At 38.4% G+C, this 27,661-nt stretch overlaps 1 pseudogene; it reads left to right on the forward strand.

The window, feature by feature from the left end:
* Positions 1-26,838, forward strand: LOC114083873 (homeobox protein OTX2 pseudogene; annotated as a pseudogene).
* Positions 26,839-27,661: the final 823 nt, after the last annotated feature.

The following is a 27,661-nucleotide window of genomic DNA, read 5'->3' on the forward strand; positions in this document are numbered from 1 at the left end:
ATGTACAGCTATCCAGAAGGTTTTGGTGACTCACCAAACCTGAAGAACCTGAAGCATCTCAGGACCATCCTGGCCTTCACCATGCCTAAATCACAGGTGATCATGTCCACAAACTCCTTGAACAGCTGGAGGACCCAGATCCCAGTGAGCCTGAGTCCAGTGATGAGGAGACCTGGGGTGACTGACAAAGTGTATGAGGAAGAATTCATGCTGGTCCCACCAGGGACTGGCATATGATCCTGAACACAAGAAGCATCCTGCAGGTGGTGGAACCTACTCTGGAAAGAAATAATATTGTGGAGATAGCACCTGGGGCCACTTTCAGAAGTGGGGATCTTCTATGAATTGGGAAAAGCCCAGGGAGAGGCAGTCATGTTGGGGCCTTTTATCCTGAAGCTCCATGCCACCACAAGTTAGAGAACTGCCTCCAGCAGCAGAACCCCAATTTGCATTCTAACATTTGGGGCAGCACATAGCCATACCCCTTGAGCTGGAAGAAGATCAGTAATCAATGCAGGAGGACAGATCAACTCTGATACCATCCACAGAAGGAGAGTTCGACTTCCAGAGGCCACTGTGATACTTGTGGGCCAGGAGGTATCTAAGCTGCCAGCAAGCAAGCCAGAGGACATTGAATGATGCCTTCCAGTTGCTATGAATGGTAAGTCATCTGTATCCACATCTCTTGAAAGAGAGCTACCTCCCCATGTAGCAGCAGACATTGCAGGCACCAAAAAGCCAGAGGTAGGATGTACAGGAACATTCAATGCAGAAGCCACTCCAGCTGCCATTGTTCTAGAGGACTCTATGGAACTTCCATCCCCGTCAGCTCTTGAGTGTGACCTACTGGCAGTTCCACCACCACAGCTGTCCTTTCCTTGCCCTTATAACTTGTCAATTTTATTTTTTGTCATGCTGGGGTTTTTTTTCAATTTTTATCATGACATGTTAGGTATTTGTAGTCATAAATTTTATTATTGACTCATTTAAAGTTCATGCCCAATCCATTCACCAGGTTCTGCCATCATCATCAATGTGTACCTACAGATAGAGTCCCCAGTAGAGCACATGGATCTTGTGGGGTGGACATACACGGGCCATCCAGAGGAGGTGAGATAGAAGCCCCTGTGTATGGGGCAAAGGTGACTGCCTAGAGAGTGGTGAGGAATCCCACTCACCAGAGGGTGCTGTCTTCCCTGGGTAGTGCCCCTGAGATTAGGTACATGGGACCTGGAGTCAGACAGATCAGGTGTCTTTGGAAGTTTGGTCTCATTTGGACCTCCTATTCCTCATCTGTGGAATGGTACTGTAGCCCTCTCCAAGGGTGGTACAAATACAAATTGAATACAAATTGAATGTGATTGAATGTGGATCTGCCCTGCCAACCTGGGTCTAAGGTTGTGTAGACACACCCATTGAAATCACACAGACACAATGCAGAATTTGAAGTGAAGAGAGGTCAACGTTAAGGAGGCATTTTAATATCATCATAATAATTTTCTTTTTAAAAAATTCATTTTATTTTTATATTTTTTGTGTTAGGGTCAATTGAAGCCAAGGCTGCTTTGGAAGTCATTTACTTTCCCAGCCCTGTTAATCTTTTCTTTTGAGACAGATCTGACTAATTTTCCAAGGGTGGTCTCAAATTTAGGAACCTCTTGCCTCATTCTCTAGCTGGGATTACAGGTGTGTGCCACCATGCTACACCATGTTGATCTTCTTACACTGCTAAGCATTTCCAGAAGTGTTAGGGGTAGACTATCAATAATAAAGCCCCCATAGCAATTTACACACATTTGCTCTTGGCAATGTCCTGGAAGCAAAGCAATTGATGCACAAGTGACCCTCCTCAGGGAAAGGCTATTGATTACCACTATCAAATAGTATCTGGCGCCTGTCACTCTGAGAGCACTGGGTTCTGTGTACCTGGAATGGGGAGAGTTGGTGAGGAGGGGGCCCTCTCAAGGTCACAGGCTAGCTCTGTTTGACTGCCTAGGGAAGGAGGGGGTTCCCCCCATAGGCAACCCTGCCATGTGACCTAAGAAAGTTTACACACCTCAAGGCCATGTACAGGCAGGTGCCAGCACTCAGGACAGTGGATGTCATAAGCAGGAGGAGTGGAGCTGCATGCTGCTGTGAGGCCTCAGAAGTAGGAGTCTTATGATGTGAGTGAAGTTGAGGGACACCTCACCTGCCCTTAGAATAGAGATAGACATCCAGGAGGAACGTGCAGTCAGAGAAAGGTGGGCCTATCCAGCAGAGGTAAGAGGAGAGTGGGCAGAGGCCAGAGCCCATGGCAGTAGTGGGCTGGTTGCAGGGAGACAGTAGGAACACCCTAGGCTGAGATGTTTTTTTAGTATGTTTTTCTTCCCTTAGCTTCTTTTCTCTAGTTCTGGTACTGGAGATTGAACCTGGGGATAGTCTTCCACAGAGATATACTCACAACTTTTTTTTTTTTTTTTTTTTTGCATTTTGAGACAGGGTGTCACAAAGTTGTCCTGGTTGACCTCAAACTTGCAATCTTCCTGCCTCAGCCTCTATCACTGGGATTACATGTGTGGGCCACCATGCCCAGTTTGTTTTATAAAAGTAATGAACAGAAATATATTGTCTTGGATTCTGGAAGCTGGGAAGTCCAATTTCAAGATGTCAGCATTTAGCAAGGGCCTTCCTGCTACATGATTCAATGGAGGAAGGTGAAAAGGCCAGAGAGCACCTTATCCTTCATTGATTTAAGAAGAGAGTGTAATATGGAAGCAGGCCTGATAGCATTACCTCTGGAAAAGCATATGCTTTCCCAGCCTGCTTCTCCACATTACAAGCCCACTTGAGTTTAATAAGATGGTGGGATGATTCTTTAGGGAAAGCAGGTTATGTATTATTTATAATGCTCTGCTTTGTACAGTGACATTTGGTTTCCCAAAAGACACCACAGAAAGTTTGTCTACAGTTGGAAAGGCATAAAATTATAAACTCTGGAACAAATGCACTGAGAGTTATAATGGAATACAGACATAACTGAGATTATACTAATATAAATTTTTATGGTTTTAGGAATTTAGATTTTAATTATTCACATAACAAATACTGAGCACCTATGATGTGCCAGGTACTGTTCTAGAAGTTGCAATTGAAGCAGAAAAAAAAATTGCCCAAATCCCTCTATTCTTGTGGACACAGAGGTTCTCTTACATTAGAAAGTTCTGGAAAAGACAAGGCACTTTGCTGCAATGAAACAAATGTAATGGAAGAATTTACAGGTCTTTCATGTAGTGATCTTTTATCAAACATTCTACCCAGCTCCTCAAATTCTGATAAGTTCTTTGGTTCCTATACTCCACCCCACCCTCTTAAAACTGCCCCATACCCCAATAACTAGCAGAAATACTGAAGATATATTTTCACATAGGCTGGTGAAAAGTGCCAGGAGAAGTTATTAAAACATATCCTCATAGTTGGTTTTATGGAGAGCAGACCCTGTAGCTTCATGACAATGATAATTTTTTTTCTCTCCTCTCTCCTTCCTCCTCCTCCTCCTCCTCTTTCCTGTCCTCATTGTCCTCCTTCTTTCTTCTATTCTTGCAGTCCTGGGGATTGGACCCAGGGACTCTACCACTGTGCTTCATCCCCAGCCATTTTTATTTTTCTAATAAAAATGAGTCTTTCTAATTTGCTCAGGCTGGCCTGAAATTTGTGATAATCTTGCTTCAGCCTCCCCAGCAGTTGAAATTACAGGAGCATGCCACTGTACCTAACTGACAATGATTAATTTCTAATGGAGGATGCATCTTTGTGATTGATTCACCGTAATACCTGAATGAGGAAAGGAGAAAAAGCCCTCTCTCTCACCATGCACAAAACTCAACTCAAAGTGGATCAAGGACCTAGGAATTCAACCAGAGACTCTCCATCTAATAGAAGAAAAAGTAAGATCTAACCTTCATCATGGGGGATTAGGCCTCAACTTTCTTAATAAGACTCCTATAGAGCAAGAATTAAAACCAAGAATCAATAAAAGGGATGGACTCAAACTAAAAAGTTTCTTCTCAGCCAAAGAAACAATTTGTGTGAGGTGAATAGAGAGCCTACACCTTGGGAGCAAATTTTTACCTCTCACACATAAGATAGAGCACTAATCTTTAGGGTATATAAAGAACTTAAAAATCTAAACACCAAAAAAAAAAAAAAAAAAAACAAATAACCCAATCAATAAATGGGCCAACAACATAAACAGACACTTCTCCGAAAAGGATATTCAATCAATCAACAAATGTATTAAAAAATGCTCAGCATCTCTAGCAATTAGAGAAATACAAATCAAAACCACTCTAGGATACCATCTCATTCCAGTCAGAATGGCAGATATTATGAAGACACAACAGTAAGTGTTGGTGAGGATGTGGGGAAAAAGGCACACTCATACATTGCTGGTGGGACTGCAAATTGGTGCAGCCAATATGGAAAGCAGTATAGAGATTCCTTGAAAAACTGGGAATGGAACCACCATTTGACCCAGCTATCCCTCTCCTCAGTCTATATCCAAAAGACTTAAAAACAGCATACTACAGTAACACAGCCACATCAATATTTATAGCAGCACAATTCACAATAGCTAAACTGTGGAACCAACCTAGATGCACTTCAGTAGATGAATGTATTAAAAAATGTGGCATATATACACAATGGAATATTATTCAGCAATAAAAGGGAATAAAATCATGGCATTTGTAGGTAAATGGATGCAGTTGAAGAAGATGATGCTAAGTGAAGTTAGCCAATCCCCCAAAAACAAATGGCAAATGTTTTCTGTGATATAAGGTAACTGACTCATAATGGGGGAGCATGGGAGGAATAGTTGAACTTAGATAGGGAAGAGGGGTGGGAGGAGAAAGGAGGGGGCAGTGGGTTAGCAATGATAGAAGAATATGATGGACATCATTATCCAAAGTACATATATGAAGACATGAATTGATGTGAACATACTTTATATGTAAACAGAGATCGAAAAATCATGTTATATATGTATAGTAAGAATTGTGATGCATTCCACTGTCATGTATTTTAAAAATAAAATTAATTTAAAAAAGAAACTTCATCCACTAATGAAACTCCTCATATACTTTAATGAAAAATTTCCCTGCTTTAGTAACAAGAAAAACAAGTTACTAACTTGAGTGCAAAATATATTTCTTATTAGACTGTGAGGACAATTACATACTTCTGCTTGGCTCTGGAACCTACCCTGATTGCTCAGAGCTGGATGATACAGATCAGTGGTTCTATAATTGGTCCCTGGATCAGTAGAATAAGTCACTTGGGAATTTGTCAGACACAGGATTCTTGCACTATACCCCAGGACTACTGAGTCAGAAACTCTGGGATATAGGGGGCAGCAGTCTATTTTTAGAAGTTCTTCAGGTGATTCCAGTGTAACTGATGTTTGTAAACTTCTGCATGAGGCAGATGCTTATGATTTCCTGATGGAATGTCAGCTATTTATTTATGATTTCCAAGATGGCTCTAAAATATATGTAACTATAAACACATCATTTACTATATACACTGAGAGAAAACCTTAAAAGGCTGGAGAGAAAGAAAATACTCCTGGTAATTCATTGCATGTGGTTGGAGTTTTATTTATTCAGTAAAAATTTTCTTGATTATTTTTATTTTTCAAATCTTCTATGAAGAAATAAATTTAAGAAAAGGGAAATGCAAACTGTATGTTTTAAAAGTATGATTATGTGTTGATAGATTCTTCCTCCTATGAATAATAGAGGAAGAAACTTTTTCTACAGAGTAAGTCTATTTATGCATTTATTTATTTATTTATATTTTTTAAAAAAGTGGCTCCTTTCCTGTGTCACTCAGAGGTAGAGAGAGTCCTTGACTAGTATACTCCAGGCCCTGGGTTTAATCTCCAGCACTATCCAAAACAAAACAAAGAAATCAATGCAATGGGAAATCAACACAATAAGGAAATTCATTACAGAACTAAATTGGTTCTTTAAAATATCTAATAAAATCGATAAATGTCCAGGAACACTATTAATTTAAACAGAAAATGGTTAGGACTGGGGCTATAGCTGTAGAATACTTGCTTGGCCTGTATACGGACCTGGATTCTTTTACCAGTTCCACAAAAAAAATGATAAGGCATGAATTCTGAGTTTAGAAATAAAAGACATGACATTTTTATTTATCTAACAAGTTTTTAAAAGATAGCAAGAGAAACCGGGCATGGTAGTTTGCTGCTATAAATCTAATGGCTTAGCAAAATAAATAGGGCTTGCCTTATTGCCACTTGTCATACTAGCAGCTCAGGAGCCTGAGAGAGGAGGATCACAAGTTCAAAGTGAGTCTTAGCAACTTGGGAGGCTGAAAGTAACTTAGTGAGACACTGTCTCTAAATAAAATATTAAAAAGGGTTGGGGATGAGCCCAGGGGTTAACTACTCCTGGGTTCAATCCCTGATACCAAAAAATAAAAATAAAAAGGAATGGGAAAAATCTTAGTGGTAGAGTACCACCAGGTTCAATCACGAAAATCATACATATACAAACATAGACACAGCCATATGTGTTATGTATATTATACATTTCTTGCTCTGAGGACTTTAAAAATTAAAAGTTCTTAGGGAATCAAAATATACCAATACTATCTGAAGAGGGAAAAACATATGGATTGAAATATGCATTTTTACTGAGTGTAATTAAAGCCTTATTACAAAGGTAATGAAATAGTTTGGAGTACTGATAATAGAAGAGCGGTTATAGACTTAAAATATAATTAAACCATGATAAGCCACAGATGCTACTCCCTCCCTCCTCTATGCAGGTGGATTTTGAATATACAGCAGCAAAAAGCAGGGAGATAGTTCCCAGTCTTCACTTGACGTTGTCCTAAAACATAAAGGATGAAGTGCTTTTCTTCTTGGCAGGAAATGGTGACATTGGGACATGTACAACATGCTGAAGGGGTAGGGGAACCCAAGTGTTTATTGGCCAGTCAGAGATTGTTCTATAAAAGACTTAAAAAATATATTAAGGGGTCCTTCATGATTGAAATTAGCAGAGCTCCTGGCTCAATGTGCTAGGAACTTTAAATCCTGGGAACCCCTCCTCCAAGTCACCCAAAAGTAAGGGAGCCTGTGACAGAACAACAAAAGTTAGAAAAACACAGATTCTATCTTAAAGAATTTCAAATTAATCTTATAAACAGTTAAATGTTGAGGGAGTCTTGAATGTGTACAGCTATAAAGCTAGGTAAAGCTGGGTTGTAGCTCAGTGGTGGAGCACTTGCCTCATGTGGGTGAGGTTAATCCTGGGTTGGACTCCCAGCACATGTGCAGGTGGGTGTGTGCACACACATGCACACACAGACACACAAGGTCTGCAGGAGGATGGGTAGGTTATATGCAAATACTACACCATTTTTAATATAAGGAGTTTGAGCATCCTCAAGTTTTGATATTCAAGCTATTTGAAGATACCAAGGGACCACTGGAACCCTAACTGAAGCAGAGACTGTGGATTACAACTGACCTTTGTGGTAGGATGATTTCCTTGCCCAGTATAACTTTTATTCCTGTGCCTACCTACCGGTTCAGAAATTATATTCATGCTGAAGTGAGGTCTAGTTCAGTAAGAAAAAAAAAAGGCCAGTAGCTCAAAGTGTGAGACACTAACATAATCATGTTATGAGTTTTCATAATAGTTTGCCTGACCCGAATCATATCACAGCTAAAATAGTTTGTCTGTGAAAGGCACTGTAAGCACAAGCCATCATAACTCCATGATTGATCATGTAATATAACCCAGAATAGGATTAACTTGAGCACTTAGAAAATATAAATGTGTAAATATTTTTTCCCTTAATGAGTTGGTTAGTGAACCCAGGACCTCACATACACTAGGAAGATGACCTGTCATTGGGGTGGGGTTCAATTTAGTGACAGAGTATTTGCCTAGATGCAAGAGCCCCTTAGTTCTATCCCCAGCACTGCAAAAAAAGAAAAATAAAAATTACATTGAACTACAACTCTAGACAAGAATCTTAGTATGAAAATAAGAATAAAGGATTAGTGAGGTTCTGAATGAAGGAGAAAGTAAGAAATGGAGCTGAGAAAACACTAGACTTCATTGCACTTAATTCTCATTCTGGGGAAAAAAATTAAACAAATGAAATAATCTAAAGTCTTTCTGTTTTTTCCCTTCTTCTTCTTCTCCATCTTCTTATTTTCCAGCACTGGAATTTTAACCCCAAACCATGTTTGTATAGATAAGTGCTCTACCCTATAATTTCATTTCAGACATTTTAATTTTATTTTTAAATAGAGTCTAACTTACCCAGGATGGCCTCAAAATTGTGACCCTGCTGCCTCAACCTCCCAAGTAGCTGGAATCACAGGGATGTGCCACCACACTGAGCTGAAAGTTGAATTTATTATAGCATTTATTAGTTTACTTTATTAGTATTGTGAATAACTTATTTTTATTTATTTATTTATTTTTTTTTAGCAATGCTGGGGATTCAACCCAGGGCCTTGTGCATGTGAGGCAAGCATTCTACCAAATGAGCTATATCCCCAGCCCACATTTATACATTTTTAAATTATTTTTGGTTTCTGTTTATGGAACCCAGGGCCTCTTACTTGGGAAGTAAATGCTTATTACTGAATTGTATCCCCAGCCCTTTTTATTTTGAGATATGAGCTTACTAAATTGCCTAAGGTGAAGTTATAGGACCAGTCCAGGTGCCAACATATAAATGGATAAACAAAATATGGTATAGGTACACAATGAAGTTTTACTCACCCATAAAAAGAATGAAATTATGTGATTTGCTGGTAAATGGATAGAAGTGGAGAACATCATGCTAACTGAAATAAGCCAGATTCAGAAAAGCAAAGGCCAAAATTTTTTTCTCATATGTGGAAGCTGAAGAGAAATAAGAAATTATTTTAAAGTAGACGGATCTCATGAAAATAGAAGGGATAACAGTAAAGCAGATGAAAGGGACTGTAGGGGAGAGAAGAGGAATAGGAGAGAGGAGGAACTGCAGAATGAAATTGAGCAAATTATGCTATGTGCAGATATGAATGTATCAAAATGAATCCCATGTTTATGTATATCTTTATGATGCACCAATTAGAACAACAATAAATTAATAGAAGGGAGACCAATAAAGTAGAGGAAGGAGATCAGCAGGGGAGAGGTAGAGAAAGAAAGGAGAAATACAGGAGATTGAAATGGAGCAAATTATGTTATATGCATGCATGAGTATATTAAAATGAATCCTACCATAACTATAATGCACTAATAAAAATACTTTTATATATTAAATATATATAATATATATAAAAAAAATAAATTGTCCGGGCTGGCCTGGACTTTTCACTCCTGCCTCAGGCTCCTGAGTGAATGAATCCTACCATAACTATAATGCACTAATAAAAATACTTTAAATATATATATATATATATATATATATATATATAAAATCTGGGCTGGCCTGGAGTTTTCAAATTCCTGCCTCAGCCTCCTGAGTAGCTGAGATTACAAGCTTGTGCCATTATGAACAGCTAGTTTAAATACTCAGAGGAATATTAATGGTTTAAATATTCCTAAGATGGGTAATTTCTTTAACATTATTTGAGAATCTAGGTATAAACAAACAAACAACAACAACAACAAAAGGATATAACTAAAACTATCTAAAACAAAATAAAATCTTTAACAAAGAGTAAGAAAATAACTATCTAACCCCTGTATGTTTTCATATTTCAAAAAGGAAAAAAATTGTATCCAATTTTTAAAATTTATAATTATAAATTTATACTTAAGTCCTGTTTTGAATGAAGAACATATAATAGACCACAAATGAGATAAAATTTATATGAAAGAAAATATGTGGAGTTTTACATATTACTGTTAATATTAATGTCCATACAAAGATACCTGATATCCATCAGCTGCTTATCAGGCACTGGTCTGGCTACTCTGCACAGGCTGAATTGTTTGGGTATCTCATCACTATCTCCATCTTTGAGATGGGAAAACACCCACAACAACAGCATGAGTTACACAGTGACCCAAATTATATTAGGATAAAAAAAGAGGCCTGTGGGCAGGGCCACATTTATTAAGAAAAAAGTTACATGAAAAATCTTTAAAATAATGGTTATCATTTGTTTATATACTACAGTAATACTAATAAATGCACTTTAAGTTATATTAGTATAAAGACTGAAAATAAGGTCTCCATATTAAAATGTCAAATAAATATATCATTTACAGTTCATGTGAAACAAAATCTATGTGATAAAATGAGGCTAATTATAAAAAACAGGTTACAGTGTTGCCATTAATTCTTTTGAAAATCACTTTTAACCCAGTAATTCTGTTGTGGAAAACATATAAATAGTATTCCCCTTATTGGGTCTTGAAACTTTGATATTTGTATGTATTAATCTCATTTAAAACTTGCTTTTAGAGACAATCTCAAAAATGAGTCTCTGCTTCTTTTAAATGACATTCAGATAAAAATCAAAATTATACTGCTGAGCTGGAAATGGACCTCAGTGGGAGAGCATTTGCCTAGCAGGGTGGACTTGATCCTGAGAATCACAAAAATAAATAACCAGTTAAATAAACAAATAGAATAGAATAAAGTAAAAAATAAATAAATGAAGTTTACTACTTTGAACTTATATTCCTAAGACATAAAATTACTGTTGGCAAAATGTAAAACTATTCTGATTAAAATAAACAATAAAATTAGGTGCAATGGTGTAAGCCTGTAATCCTAATGAATCTGGAGGCTGAGGAAGGAGGATCACAAGTTCAAGCAACTTCATGGAGGCCCTTAGCAATTTTGTGAGATCCTGTCCCAAAATAAAGATCTGGGATGTAACTCCGTGATAAAGCACCCCTTGGTTCAATCTCTAATTTTAAAAAATCCACAAATAATAAGAACAACCAAAATGTAAAAAGGACCCCACTCCCAATCTATTACTGCTTATGCATTCATAAAAATGGATTTCCTTGTGAGTATTGCTACCTTTGCAACATTCTACCAAGAAAGAAGGTCAATTAGAACAGCAGCCCTTAGTGTTTTAGGTTGTTCCACATCTGGCAAGGTGGTGGAAATGCTAAACCATGGTCAGAGGAGAAGTTAGCAGTGAGACCCTGCAGTGTAAAGTGAGATTGGAGTTTATCCAATAGAGGTGAGAACCATTACAGGCACCAGGGCAAGGAGGTGACAGGATCAGGCTTTCTTTTGAATTGTCTCTGGCTTAAATGGAGAGAATTTGTTGAAGAGAGGCCAGAATAGATGTGAAGAGGGCAATGAGGAGGATTTTAGCATTCTTTGCCAAAGTTCCCAGAGCCTGAACCAGAGGTGGAAAAGAGGTGGGAAGATGTAGACCAATTCAAGAGCTGTTTATGTGGTTACATCCACAGGATTTGGTGACAGATTGGAAAGGGAAGACTGGAGAGAATAGGTTTCTAGGACAACTTCCAAGTCTCTGAATGCATGAGCAGATGGCTGGGCTGCCTTTCATGACAGACAACACACAATGGGTTCCTGGGTACACAGTCTGGGCTGGAGTGCACGCTGAGAAGAGAATTTTCAGTATTAAGGTTTTTGAGTGTATTGTTTGTAGAGGATGAGTCTGCAAAGGGGACACATAATAATGTTCAGAAAACATCCTTTATATCTTCTTACACGTACTTAGAGTAATGATGACCATTGCATTCCACCATCTTTCCTACCTCTATACCCTCGCCCTTCCCCTCCCTCCCCTTTCCCCCTTTGCCCTATCTAGAGTTCTTCTAATCTTCCCATTCCCACCCGTAGCATAGTATGTATCAGTATACTTAGATTAGAGAAATCATTTGGTTTTTTGGGATTGGCTAATTTCACTTAGCATTATAATCTCCAGCTTCATCCATTTACTTGCAAATGTCATGATTTTATTCTCTCTTAATCCTGAATAATATTCCATTGTGTATATGTACCACATTTTCTTTATCCATTCATATACTGAAGGGCATCTAAGTTGGTTCCACAGTTTAGCTATTGTGAATTGTGCTGCTATAAACCTTGATGTGGCTGTGTCCCTGTAGTATGCTGTTTTTTAAAGTCCTTTGGGTATAGACCCAGGAGTGGGACAGCTGGGTCAAATGGTGGTTCCATTCCCAATTTTCCAAGTATTCTCCATACTGCTCTACTTTGTATACAATCAGAGATGTGAAAATTTGTGCTGAATATGTGTAATATGAATTATAATGCATTCTGTTGTCATAAATAACAAATCAAAATTTTAAAAAATTTAAAAAACCCAACCAAATAAACAATCGCCATGTGCAGCAACATGGGTAAATATAAAAAATGTGACACTTTGCTGAGCAGAAGAAGCCAGATACAAAATGGTGTATGAGTGTAAAATTCAGGAACAAGCAAAACTAATCCATGGTCAGAAAAATCAGAACAGCCGATGCCTTTGGGGATCATTGATTAGAATGAGCATGAATGCATTTAATGGGGGTAAAAACATTCTGTCTTTCCTGGACCAATAGCTACATAGTTGTGCACCTTTGTCAAGACTGAACTTGACGCTTAAATGGGGTGTAGTTTGCTGTATATAAACTACGCTTCTACCAGCTAAATATCTCAATGAAAGAATATGACATTCAAAACATTTCATTGAAATCCTCCAAAAAATGACATAGCTGAACTCTAATAAAATTTCAAAATTCTAAGGAAATTAATAACATTTTTATAACAATAAGGGATGAGTGAGGTAACTGTATCACTGTTTTGTTGGCATTCTAGTCTAGAGCCACAATTATATTGTAATTAGTACTCATTTTATAGTAACTGAAATCATAAACCACACCTAACCATGAACTTAATAAGAAAAAGTAATATGAAGTAAATCACCAAACTTTACTGACAGGCTAATAAACATGATCTTATTAAAAGGAATGATGCAGCATCTCCTAGGTGGGAATACTCAATAAACACAGCACTTTCCTCAAATTTAATTCTATAAACTTTCTGTCATTCTAATTGAATTGCAAATGAAATTTACCTGTTGACTTTGTTAAAACCTTTCATAATTTCCTATTTAAAACAATTCAAAACAAGTAAACATTTTTTAAAAGATAAAAACCATTGCTAATGATATCATATGAATAAAACATTATAATTTCTGGAAAAAAGAAAAAGAAAAATGTCCACAGAAGTAGAAGAAAAGCCAATGTCTGTCCATTTGCACTGCTATAACAGAATAGGGTAAACAGGATATTATAAAAACACAAATTTATTTCTGATAGTTCAGGGGGCTAGAAAGTTCAGGATCAAGGTACCAGCAGATTGGTTACAGTTTTCTGTTCATGTATGGTGTCTTCTCACTGTGTCTTCACATGGTGGAAGGGACAAGGTAGCTCTCTGGGTTTCTGTTTTTATTTTTAAACTTTGTTTTGTTTGTTGTTGTTTCTTTGAAATCCTGGGGATTAACCCAGGGCCTTATGCATGCAAGGCAAGTGCTCTACCACTGAGCTGTACTCTCAGCCCTCTCAAGATCTTATTTTGGGTGGGTATCCTGGAGATGGAACCCCAGACCTTCATATATGAAGCAAGCACTCTACCACTGAACCACGTCACCAGCCCATTTTTACTTTTACTTTATTTTGAGATAGAGTCTTGCTAATTTACCCAGTCTGGCCTCAGACCTGTGATCCTGCTGCCTTAGCCTTCTTAATTCCTCAGACTCCATAATATTTGGGATTATAAGCATGTTCCATGGCACCTGGCTTGAGTCTTTTAGTTAGAGCACTGGGTTCAATGATGTGGGGGAACCCTTGTGAGCTAAACAACTTTTAAAGGCCCCACCTCCTGATCATCACCTTGAGAGTAAGGATTTCAACATATTAATTTCAGCAGGGGCACATTCATACCACACCACCATATGTCAAGAAAGTGAACAGAAAAATTCAAATCTTACATCATTAAAAATATTTCCAAGCCAGATGCTGTGGCAAACACCTAATATTCCATGAACTCCAGTGGCTGAGAGAGGAGGATCACAAATTGCAGGTAAGCCTTGGCAACTTGGTGAGATCTGTCTCAAAACAACACAAAAAGGGCTAGAATTGTATCTCAGTGGTAAAATGCACCTGAATTCAATTCCCAGTACTACAGAACAAAAAAATCTACATTTACAAAATAACCAAGTTCAAACATAGTAATATTATTCATTAGCTGATAAATTTTTCATTTATGCAATACATTGTTTTTCACAAAGGGCAGGAGGACATACAGAACTCTGCACCCAAAAACTGTGCCTGTAGATACAATTCTGTATGTTTGTCCTACTGAAAATAAAATTTTATTGTAAAACATCATGAGTCTCAAATGCATATACTAATGGGATAATAACAACATCTATTATCTCATATTTTAGTAAAGATTTATTAATGGTATCTTTTGATTTTGATGGTAAGTTCCTTTGAAACTCTGCAAAAGGAAAGCAAAGACTAGTTTCACTTCTCTGCATCTTTCTTGAGAACTATCTTGGGAGCTGGGCATGGTGGCACATGCACATAATCCCAGCACCTCAGGAGGCTGAGGCAGGAGCATAAAAAGTTCAAAGCCAGCCTCAGCAATTTAGTGAGGCCATAATCAACTTAGCGAGACCCTGTCTCTAAATAAAATACAAATTGTGCTGGGGATGTGGCTCAGTGGCTATAAATGTCTCTGGGTTTGATCCTCATTAAAAAAAAAAACGATCTTGGGGCTGGGGATGTGGCTTAGTGGTAGAGCACTTTCCTGTTATGTGGAGGACCTCACTTGGATCCCCAACTCTGCAAACTACTCCTCTAGGAGACACAGGGGTGTCTTGGATACTGGGTGTATTAGACTGCCTGTTTTTCACTGTTTCCATTATATGTGAATTGGTTAATGTTGACCAGGGAAGGAGCTATAATCTGATACAAAGTCAAATACTCACAAAAGTGCTATGTATTCTTGAAAAAGATAGTTAATTCCTGCTCTTCCTTACCTAAGCACCATGTATTATCATTACCCTATTCTCTCTTAGTGTCTGGGTCATTTTCCAGAGCTCATCCTTGATCAACAGAGAAGTGTAGTTAGTCTGGTGATAGTTCACTCTGGAATGCTGTTATTTCTCTCCTTTCCTTTCTCTTTTCTTCAGCAGTCTCTGTTGTTGGGGTTTTTAGCCCCCCCCCCCCCCCCCCGGCCTGCAGTAGAAGCTGGGAAAGCAGGCCAGACCAGGACAAGCCAAGAGAGGTAAAGGTTGGCTGGCGGCTCTCACCCAGCCCTCCCTCATGGGAGGACAATCACATGCACCAGGGAGAGGAGTGGAAGCAGAATCTCATTTCACAAGGAAGTACACACAGCTTATATACTGTACAGGAGCCAATCAAGATAAAGGTCAGAGGGGTGGAGCAAGTTCACATGTACACCCATCCCATAGTCCTTAAGGGAAGGCATGAGCTGTCCAAGAGGGTGGAAGACTCCCAGACCTATCCTGGAGGTGATTGGCCTCCTCCATCACCACCCACAGCACCACCTCCTGGCTGATCAACAGGAGCCTTCCCAGCCACATGTGCAGTCCCAAGACCTGGAAGCAGGCAGCCTGTTGCTGCTTCCAACTCAGAATTTCACAAACTGGTATCAATCTTGATAAAACTATGCATCTTGGGTGTGGATATAGCTCACTGTTGGAGCAATTGTTTGAACATGGGAGGCAATGAGTTCCATGCCCAGCACTGCAAACAAACAAATGACAGTAATAACAACAACAACAAAAAAAACCCCAATTATGCATTTTTTCAGTCTGAATGGCAGATAAAGAAAGGGAGAGTTGATTTCAGAACAGAGAAAACATAAGATTAATATAGGAAACTCAGATAAAGCTACTGTTATCTGTGAGGAAACATGACAGACTAGGTTCTAAGCCTTCCCTATCTGGCTCAACTAACCTAGCTGAGTACACCTTCTCGTGGGGTGTATTTTTTAGATATGGAGAATAGGTGTCACCCCTCAAGAAGGGAAACATGTTGAGAAAAAGTTCTGCTCCTGTTTCTTTCTTGAAGCAGTGCTATTTTGTGTAAATTTTATCATTAATACAGGTGTGTGTGTGTTGATAATGGAACCCAGGGTCTCATGCATGCTGGGCAAGTGCTCTACCACTGAAATATACCCCTGGATCCCATACTACTATTTTTTAATATTTTTGCTCATGACCTCCAAAGCTGAAATATTAGTCAGGTCAGCCACGCGACCAGTACGCTAGCTTCATAATAGATGTTCGAAGCATAAAAATTAACTAGTGAGTTGTAAAATTAAAGAGACATAATTCTCATTACCTTTATTGCCCAGCTTTGAGATGGCTCCTCCTAGCTCCTGCCTCCAGCCACCTAATTCGGTGGTTAAACAAGAGAGGAGGAACATGCCAGGGAGTGCGTTTTTATTGGGGAACAAAAACTCAAGGGAAAATTCCATCCAATGAAGGTCAAGAGGGGCAGCATTCCAAGGTCAGGGTCAGTGATTGCTCTTGGGGTCAGTGGTCAGGCACACCCCCACACGGACAACCCCACGCACCTGGGACAGGGTGGGGAAGGCTCTGACACAGCTGTGTCTAAGTGCCTCTCACCTAGCCAGGGAGGTAACTCAAATCACGTGCTAGAATGGCTTCCCACAGTCAGGTGCAGTGGTACTCCACCTATCAACCCAGGAGACTGAGGCAAAAGGATCACAAATCTGAGGCCATCCTGGGCAACTAATTTAGCAAGACCCTGTCTCAATATAAAAATAAAAACAGGGATAGGGATGTGATTCCTTGGTAAAGTGCCCTTGGGTGCAGTCCCCAGTATTGGAAAAAAGAAAAAAAAAAGATGAATTTTTCCCCCTTCCTTTTTTCCCAGCATGCATTTCTTGCCCTAAAGAAGGCCCTTAAATTATCAGTGGTTCCAAATTGACAAATATTAAAAATTAATTAGCAAATTAACTCACATCTCTTTTTGTCAAAATGTATCAATAAATAATAGACTAAGACATGTTGCCAGTATCATAACATAAATAATGCTGAGAATTAAGAGGGCAACTCTCACAGGTAGTCAGACACAGTGACACAAGCCTATAACCCCAGTCACTGGGAGGCTGAGACAGTATCATGCCAAATTTGAAGTCATTTGGGAAACTTAATGAGCCCCTGACTCAAAATGAAATTTAAAAAGGACTGGGGATGTTACTCAGTGATGGGGCACTTGCCTAGAATGCTCCAGATTCAGTTCCCAGAACAATCATCATCATCATCATCATCATCATCATTTTTAGACAAAAAAGATACACCTGTGTTAGATCCAGTTTTAGCACTTCCTGCCAGCACTTTGGGGATTACTTTGGAACATGCTAACTAGTATTTTACCTTCCCATAGTATAATGTGAGATGTGTCAGTAGTATTCTTCTTGATTTTCTACATTTACTCCCTAACTAGTTCTTTATTATTCTATTATCTATGTGACTTTTTATCTGATTTTTAAAATGCCACTACTAAATTTATTTTATTGTCTGATCCTAAGAAGCAGCACCAGGACTAATGGAAATCCTGTTGTTAAAATTGTTCAATCAATGAGGATATGAAAGGCACACTCAAAAATAAGAAGCAGATACTTCCAGTTTGGACTGTGGCTAAATAGCTAGTGTCAGATCAATCCTCTGCTGAGACCAACTAGTGAAGCTGGGTAAAACACAAAAACAACCATTTGAAAGCATGGAGAGCAGCAAGGTGTGGTGGAGCACACCTGTAATCCCAGCAAGTCTGGAGGCTGAAGCAGGAGGATTATGAGTTCAAAGCCAGACAGCAATTTAGTGAGGCCCTAAGTAACTTACTGAGACCCTGTCTCAATTTTTTTTTTTTTTTTAAGAGGCTGAGGATGTGACTCAGTGGTTGAGCACCACTGGGCTCAATCCCTGGTACCAAAACAAATAAATAAAACCCCTTGATTGTAAGACTGTGAATCTGCACATAAAGTGACAAGAAAGACCAAAACTCAAAAACAGGGATTTAGAAGACTCCCAGAGCAAGGGGATTTAGGATCCAACCCACCAGTGCCCTAGGAATAATGAAGAACTGAAAATAGATTGTTATCTCAGGCTAAAATGCAGTTTGTTGCTCTGTAAAATTTGCAATTAGTTGTTTTGCAGTACTAGGGATGGAATCCAGTGCCTGGTGCATACTAGGCAAGCACTCTACCATTGCCCTGAAAAGCAGTTTTGAAAACCACCCAATCCCTGACTGTATTAAGGCAAAATGTGCCTTAATCTACCTTAACTCCAGCTGCCAAATTGAAAGTAAATTATCTCTGGGAAAAGGTCAGATTATCCAACAACTCCTCACTACAATGCAGAAGTTGAATTTCGGTTTTTTCAAAAAATAAACTTAAGCTTTCAGAATGAATTTAGCTTTACAGAAAAATTGAGAAGATAGCATTGGGGAGTTCCTAGAAACAGATCCAATTTCCCCTGTTAATAACATTAGTTTGGTCCATTTGTCACTACTAATAAACAAGCATTGATATGTTATTATTAACTAAGGTTCATATTTTATTTGGATTTTTTAAATTTTCAACTAATGTAATTTTCAGTTCCACAATTTAACCAGGATACCAGGGTATATTTAATAATCAGATCTCCTTAGATTTCTCTGACCTATAAGAGTTTCTCAGATTTCTCTTGGATTTTGTGTCTCTGTTTATGTGTGTTTTGTTTTTGTTTTTGCTTTTTCATTTGTTTGTTTGTTTGGTACTGGAAATTGAACTGAGGGACACTCTACTACTAAGCCATATCCCAGACCTTTTCACTTTTGAGACAGGGCTTCACTGAGTTGCTTAAGTTCTCACTAAATTCCTAATGCTGTCCTCTGACTTGTGGTCCTCCTGGCTCAGCCTTCCTATTCACTTGGCATTGGAGACCCTGAGCTAGAATCCCTTCTCCTTTATTTTTGCATGAACTTGATAGAGAAATACTAGTCATGAATTTTGCAGAATGTCCCTTTTAGGTATTTGTTTGACTTTTTTTTTTCTCATGACAGTTTGATTATGGATTTTTGTTAGAAAAACCACAAAAAGTGGCATTTTTATCATATAATTTCTTTTTTTCTTTTTCTTGTATTGGAGATTGAACCTAGGGGCACTTTACCACTGAATTACATCCCCAAATGCCTTTTTATTTTTTTGAGACAGGATTTCGCTAAGTTGCTAAAGATCTTGCTAAACCACTGAGATTGGCCTCAAACTTACAGTCCTTCTGCCTTGGCCTCCTGTAATTAGAATTACAGATGTGCATTATTAAGCCCAGCTTCCTTTTTTTGGATACTGGTAATTAAATCAGGGCCTCGTGCATACCAGGCAAGCATTCTACCACTGAGCTATATGTCCCCAGCCCAAGGGCACAACATGCTTATAACTTACTGTTTACATTGACCTTAATTACCTGGCTAAAGTATTATTTTTCAGGAACCTCTAGTCTCCTCTTTGAAAGGAATTCAAGTAGGGAGTTATGCTGTCTCAAGATTTTATGAATAATATCTGGTATTGGATGGAAAATAACTGTACCTTAAAAAGAAAAGATCTAGCCTGTTGCAGTGGCACATGCCTCTCACTAAGTTTTCTTTCTTTGATGTGTCTTTGTCTGGTTTTGGAATCAGGATAATATTGGACTCATAGAATGTGTTTGGAAGTCTTCCCTCTTTTTTTATTTCATGAAATAGTTTGAGAAGTATTGATATTAGTTCTTCTTTAAAGGTCTTGTAGAACTCAGCTGTGCATCCATGGGTCCTGCCTGGGCTTTTCTTGATTGGTAAGTTTCTGATGGCGTCCTCTATTTCCTTGCTTGAAATTGATCTGGTTAAATCATGTATATCATCCTGATTTAATTGGGCATATCATATGCCTCTAGAAATTTGTTGATGCCTTCGATATTTTCTATTTCATTGGAGTACAATTTTCAAAATAATTTCTAATTATCTTTTGTATTTCTGTAGTGTCCATCATACTATTTCTTTTTCCCTCATTGATGTTAGGAACTTGAGTTTTCTCTCTCCTTCTCTTTGTTAGCATGGCTAATGGTTTATCAATCTTATGTTTCAAAGAACCAACTTTTTGTTCTGTCAAATTTTCCAATTGTTTCTTTTGTTTCAATTTCATTGATTTCAGCTCTGATTTTAATTATTTCCTATCTTTTGGGGTTGATTTTTTTTTTTTTTTTTTTTTTTTTGCTTTTGGAGTTGATTTGTTCTTCTTTTTCTAAGATTTTGAGATGTAATGTTAGGTCATTTATTCATTGACCTTTTTCTTCTTTTAAGTATGAACTCAGTGCAATGAACTTTCCTCTTAGAACTGCCTTCATAGTGTCCCAAGATTTCAATATGTTGTATCTGTGTTCTCATTTACCTCTAAGAATTTTTGAATCTCCTCCTTGGTATCTTTTGCAACCTACTGATCATTAAATAGCATATTATTTAGTCTCCATGTGTTGGAGTGGATTTTATTTTTTATTTTACCAATAATTTCTAATTTCATTTCATTGTGGTCTGATAGAATGCAGCGTAGTATCTCTACTTTTTTTTTGTATTTACTAAGAGTTGCTTTGTCAGAGATATGAAAAATCATGGTATATATGTGTATTAAGAATTGAAATGCAAAAAAACTCCACCAAAGTACATGTATAAAAGCATGAATTGGTGTGAACATACTTTATTACAGAGATGTGAAAAATTGTGTTCTATATGTGTAATAAGAATTGTAATGCATTCCACTGCTGTCGTGTATTTAAAAAAATAAAATCAATAAAAGATTTTTTAAAAGAGAGTTGGTTGTAAACATTCTCACTAAAAAAAAATGTGAGATGATGAATACGTTAGATTGATTTAATAATTTTGTAATATATATATATATATGTATAAACATTATATTGTATACCATAAATATAATTTTTGTTTTCCTATTAACCCTTAATAAAGCTGAAAAATAATAAAAAAGATTTTTTGTGGCATAATAAATGGTCTCCTTAAGAGAAGGATTCATGTGCTGCTGAGAAGAAAGTATTTGCTCGTTGATGGATAAAACCCACAAAAATACTTTAAGATTTAGCTATTCCACCATGAGGAATATATCCAAAGGAAATAATATCAGTGAAGAGATATCTGCATTCACATGTTAACACAGCACTATTCAAAAATAGCTAAGAAATGAACCTAAATGTCCATCAAGTGATGAATAGGTAAAGAAAATCGGTATAAATATGCCATAGACTATTCTTTATCTATGAGGGAGAATGCAATTCTGTCCTTTTTCAACATGGTTAGAACTTGGAGGTCATTATGTTAAATGAAATAAGCCAATTTCTGGTGTGCCATTGCTGAGTAGACTGTAGATAATTATAATGTGCTATACATTTTAAAAACCTGGAAGAATGGAGTTTGAATGTTTTCATCATAAAGAAATGATAAATGTTAAAGAAATAGACATGTTGAATATTATCTGATTGAAACATTACCTAATGTGTAAATATATTGAAATATCATATGTACAGATAAATATTAACAATAATATATATATAGCTGGAGATGTAGCTCGGTGTTTAAGCACCCCTAGATTCAATTCCTGGTACTAAAAAATTTCATAAGATCTAGCTGGGCACAGTGGAGCAAGCCTGTAATTCCACCAACTTGAGTGAATGGCAAGAGGTTCACAAGCTGGAGGCCAACCCCTGGCAACTTAGTAATACCCTTTCTCAAAAGAAAAAAGGGCCAGAGATGTAGCTCAGTGTAGTGTGCTTGCCTAACATACTTGAGCCCCTGGTTTCTATCCTTTAAGTAGAGAGAAGAAAAAATAAAAAAAAAAGACAAGATCTCATTTAAAACAGAAAATGAAATAAAATCCTGGAACAGAGTTGATAGAATCAGACTTTAACACTACATGAATAATACGTTAATAGATGAAAAATTTTGCCAGTGCTAATGCATCCTTTGCAATGCATCCCTACAGGGACCTGATCCTGAGTGCCCTGGGCCCCTTCTCTGGGATCCTGAGGTCTTTGAAATTGTCTGTCTGAATCATTACCTTTTACTGGGATAACTGTAACCAAGGTAAGGACCCTGTAGTGATCAAAAGCCTGACTCTGGAACCTGACCCCTTTGTCTTTCCTGGAAATGTGACCATGGGCCCTGAGTATAAAACCAGTATCCTTTCCAATTCTCCTTGAAAAGGGGCATTAACTCTGGAGATAGAAGTGGCTGGCCTCTAGAACAGCCTGGTGTAGTTGTGCATGACTATATTCCCGCTACTTGAGAAGCTGAGGCAGGAGATTGAGATTATCCTGGGCAACATGGCTAGACCCCTTCTCAAAAAAAATAAAAAATAAAGTCAACCCAGTGTACTGGCACATGCCTGCCTGTAATCACACTGCCTCACTCTGGAGGTTGAGGCAAAAGGATCGCAAGTACAAAGCCAGCCTCAGAAAATTAGCAAGCACTAAGCATCTTAGTGATAGCCTGTCTCAAAATTTAAAAACATAAAAATAAAAATGGCTGGGGATGTTGCTCAGTGGTTAAGCATTGTAGGTTCAATCCCCATTACAGAAAAATAAAAATAAAGTCAGGTGTACCAGTGAAACTCCTATAGTGTGCTTTACACTCTGCTTCTCCCTGGAAAGCTTTGACCACAGCCCTGCATGCTTATGGGCTTCCCTGACACTCTCTCTTCAAATAATGCACCTATTCATTGTCCAGAATGATTTCACTATGATGGACCTGAGCTACTGAAGAAAAAGTAGGCTGAAATCTCCATTATGTCAGATGAGGCCCCAACTTCCTTAATAAGAGTCCTATAGCACAAGAATTAATATCAAGAATCAATAAATGGAATAGATTCAAACGAAAAAGCTTCTTCTCAGCCAAAGAAACAGTCAAAGAAGTAAATAGAAAGCCTACAATTTGGGAACAAATTTTTACCACATGCATGTCACTAATCCCTAGGATATATAAAGAACTCAAAAATCTTAACACCAAAAAAAAAAAAAAAAAAAAACTAAAAACAAATAACCCAATCAATAAATGGTCCAAGGACATGAACAGACACTTCTCAGAAGGTGATATACAATCAATCAACAAATAATGAAAACATATTCAACATCTCTAACAATTAGAAGCATACAAATCAAAACTTCTCTAAGATTTCATCTCACTCCAGTCAGAATGGCACCTATTAAGAATACAGACAACAATAGGTGTTTGCAAGGATGTGGAGGAAAAGGCACACTTATACCTGCTGGTGGGACTGCAAATTGGTGCAGCCAATATGGAAAGCAGTATGGAGATTTCTTCGAAATCTGGGAATGGAACAACCATTTGACCCAGCTATCCCTCTCCTCCATCTATACCCAAAGGACTTAAAAACAGCATACTACAGGAACACAGCCACATCAATGTTTATAGCAGCACAATTCACAATAGCTAAACTGTGGTACCAACCTAGATGCCCTTCAGTAGATGAATGATATTGATAAAGAAAATGTGGTATATATACACAATGGAATATTATTCAGCATTAAAAGAGAATATAATCATGGCATTTGCAGGTAAATGGATGGAGATAGAGAAGATAATGCTAAGTGAATTAGCCAATCCCCCAAAAAACAAATGTTGAATGCTTTCTCTGATTAAGGATGCTGATTCATAATGTGGTGGTGAGGGGCATAGGAGGATTAGGAGGATTAGATGAACTCTAGATAGGGCAAAGGGGAAAAAAAGAGGGAGAGGAAGGGAGGGGGCATGGGGGTAGAAATGATGGGGGAATGATATGGACATCATTACTCTAAGTCATATATGAAGACACGAATGGTGTGACTCTACTTTGTGTATACCCAGAGATATGAAAAATTGTGCTCTATATGTGTAATATGAATTGTAATGCATTCTGCTGTCATATATAACAAATTAAAACAATAAATGAAAAAAAAATAGTGGTCTCACAATTTATACTGAGTAATGAAGAAATTGAAAGCTACTAGAAAACAAAGGAAACTACATGCCTCTGCTAGAAGAACTCTCCTTGTCACTTTTCAGTGCTTCTCAGATAATGAACACCCAGCCAGGAAGATGGACCTTGATGCCTGTGACTGATGAACAAACAGTCTCAGGTCAATTTATTTATGGCTTGCTTCACAGATACATGATGTATTGTTTCTGCTAATGGTATTTCTGGGAAAATACCTCCAAATCATCATGTCCTAAATTTACTTTATATCAGCTAATAAAAACATGACATTTTAATGAATATATATGTATATATATTTTATATATATATGGAAAGCTGGGTGAGTAACTCAGTAGTAGAGTGTTTCCTTAGCAGGTGTGAGAGTGAGAACCTAAGTTCAATCCCCAGGTTCACAAAAAAAAAAGAAGAAAAAGGAAAAAGGAAAGGAAAGGCCAGCAGCAGTCAATAATGACCAGTACTGCATGGGGAAACCTAGATATTAATTCCTTATTGAACCTTCTTATTTTCCAGGCCACTGTGAGTGGCACAGACTATTATCTCCTTATTAGATTCCTCATGAAGGAGGGAATAAACTTTGACATGCTAAAAAACAATATGTTTGAGCTGGGTGCTGTAATCCCAGCAACTCTGGAGGTTGAGGCAGGAAGATCACAAGTTTGAGGCCAGCCTGAGCAATTTAATGAAGCCCTAAGCAACTTAGGGAGATCCCATCTCAAGATAGAAAATGAAAAGGGGTGGGGATGTAGAGCACTGGTGAAAACCCCCTGGGTTCAAACTCCAGTACCAAATACACACACATATGGTTATTAAAGATATCTGAAGTAATAAATAAAAATTGTGTTAAAATAAAACACAACTAGTGGGTTTAGCTGAGCTTGGTTGTGCACTTCTGTAATCCCAGCAGTTTTGGAGGCTGAGATAGGAGGATCAAAATATCAAAGCCAGTCTCAGCAACTTAGTGAGACCCTAAGCAACATATTGAGAGCCTTTCTCAAATTAAAACAATTAAAAAAAAATAAGCTGGGAATGTGGCTCAGTGGTTGAGCACCACTGGTTCAATCCCTGGTACAGGAGGAAAAAAAATAAAAAAAACTTAATGGGTTTAGTAAGTAGCAGTAATGCTATACATGGTGGCACATACCTGTAGTACCAATTCCTCAGGAAGCTGAGGCAAGAGAATCTCAAGTTCAGGGTCAGCTTGGGCAACTTAGTCAGAACCTGTCTCAAGAGATAAGAAAAGAAAAAGGCTGGAGATGCAGCTCAGTAATAAAGTACCCCTATATTCAATCTCCTCTACTGAAACAAATAAAGAAACAAACAAACAAACAAATAACAGGATTACCTTCGCTATAATACTGTTTAAGAAAGAATGGTCATTGGTGCTTCTAATTGAAAGAATATGATCCTATGTTTAGATTTTGCCAAAATTTAATTTTTAAAAATTTTTCTCTTTGTGTGTGTGTGTGTGTGTGTGTGTTGCTTGGATTAAACCCAGGGGTGCTGTACCAATGAGTTACATCTCCATACTAGCTATTTTGGGGGTGTGAGGCAGCAGAATTGTAAGTTGGAGGCCAGCCTGGACCATTTAGCAAGACTTTGTCTCAAAATAAGAATAAAATCGGATTGGGGAAGGAGCTCAGGGAGAGTACCTGCTTATCGTGCTTGAGGCCCTGGATTTAATTATAGCACTATAAAAAATCACTAATTAATATTTCCCCATCAATAACCCCAATTTTAAAAATTCTTGCTGCATTTCAGAATTGGGTGCTACTCTGAAAAGGACAGTATGTCCTGAGTCTCAGGAGCCCAGGCCCTGGAAGCGGAGGGGAGAGCATTGGGAAGAGTAGAGGAGAAGAGGGGGGGAAGGTGGGATAGTCAGAGGACCCGCGGAAACTCCTGTGACTGAGAAACTGCTCCCCCACCCTAAAGGGCCCTGGGCTTCGCGTCCCGCAACCAACCCCCAATCCTCACCCCCCCCCCCCCACCCCGAAACAGCGGGAGAGGGCGAAATTCACCTGAGCTCAACTAGACATCCTAGAAGCACTGTTTGCCAAGACCTGGTACCCAGACATCTTCATGCAGGAAGAAGTGGCGCTAAAAATCAACTTGCCCGAATCCAGGATGCAGGTATGGTTTAAGAATGGAAGAGCAAAGTGCCGCCAACAGCAGCAGCAACAACAAAATGGAGGTCAAAATAAAGTGACACCTGCCAAAAAGAAGACATCTCCAGCTGGGGAAGTGAGTTCAGAGAGTGGAACAAGTGGCCAGTTCACTCCCCCCTCTAGCACCTCAGTCCCTACCATTGCCAGCAGCAGTGCTCCAGTGTCTATCTGGAGGCCAGATTCCATCTCCCCACTGTCAGATCCCTTGTGCACCTCCTCTTCCTGCATGCAGAGGTCCTATCCCATGACCTATACTCAGGCTTCAGGTTATTGTCAAGGATATGCTGGCTCAACTTCCTACTTTGGGGGCATGGACTGTGGATCTTATTTGACCCCTATGCATCACCAGCTTCGTGGACCAGGAGCCACACTGAGTCCCACGGGTACCAATGCAGTTACCAGCCATCTCAATCAGTCCCCAGCTTCTCTTTCCATCCAGGAATAAGGAGCTTCAAGCTTGGGTTTTAACTCAACCACTGATTGCTTGGATTATAAGAACCAAACTGCCTCCTGGAAGCTTAACTTCAATGCTCACTGCTTGGATTATAAAGATCAGACATCCTCATGGAAATTCCAGGTTTTGTGAAGACCTATAGAACCTCTTTTTGTGGGTGATTTTTAAATATGCTGGGCTGGACGTTCCAGTTTTAGCCAGGCATTGGTTAAAAGAGTTAGATGGGATGATGCTCAGACTCCTCTGATGAAAGTTCCAGGAGGCATAGAAGGAAAAATGAAGGGCTTTAAAGGGGCCTACCAACCAGCAACCTGAAATGGACAAACCAATCTGTTTAAGATCCTCTCATAGTTGTAGATCATTGGTTTTCCTGATTTACAAAGTGATCTATCAAATGCATTCCAGCCATGTGCAACCAAACACAACGAAAAAATAAAAATCACACAACAAGTTGTGAGGGAAGGGAGGGAAGGTCCTAGCCTTCATAAGCAGAGGTGATTCAATGTTTTAGCCAATCTTTGGTTGAATCTTAGGAATGAACAGTGTGTCAAGCTCATTCACGTTTCATGACCAACTGGTAGTTGGCACTGAAAAACTTCAGGGCTGTGTGAATTGTGTGACTGATTGTCCTAGATGCACTACTTTATTTAAAAAATAATGTTCATAAGTAGTCAATATGTAGTTTAAGAGACAATCAGTGTGTGTCTTATATAAATGGTACATCTGTGGTTTTTAATCTGTGCTAAACTTCAAAACTGTGATCTCCTGTTATTGTATGCAACCTTGAACTCCACCTCTCCAGGAGTTCTTCGTGATTAAATGGGTTATAATTATAAGCAAAATTCAGAGCAACTGAGTACTGATTTTAAAAAATTACTTTTGGCTGGAGGTGAGCTGCACTGAAACTTTACAACAAAATGTCTGGACAAGGAGAGTGAGAGAAGAGACATAAAGG

Source organism: Marmota flaviventris, chromosome 3, assembly GCF_047511675.1.
Source record: "Marmota flaviventris isolate mMarFla1 chromosome 3, mMarFla1.hap1, whole genome shotgun sequence".
In the NCBI taxonomy this organism is placed as follows: Eukaryota; Metazoa; Chordata; class Mammalia; order Rodentia; family Sciuridae; genus Marmota; species Marmota flaviventris.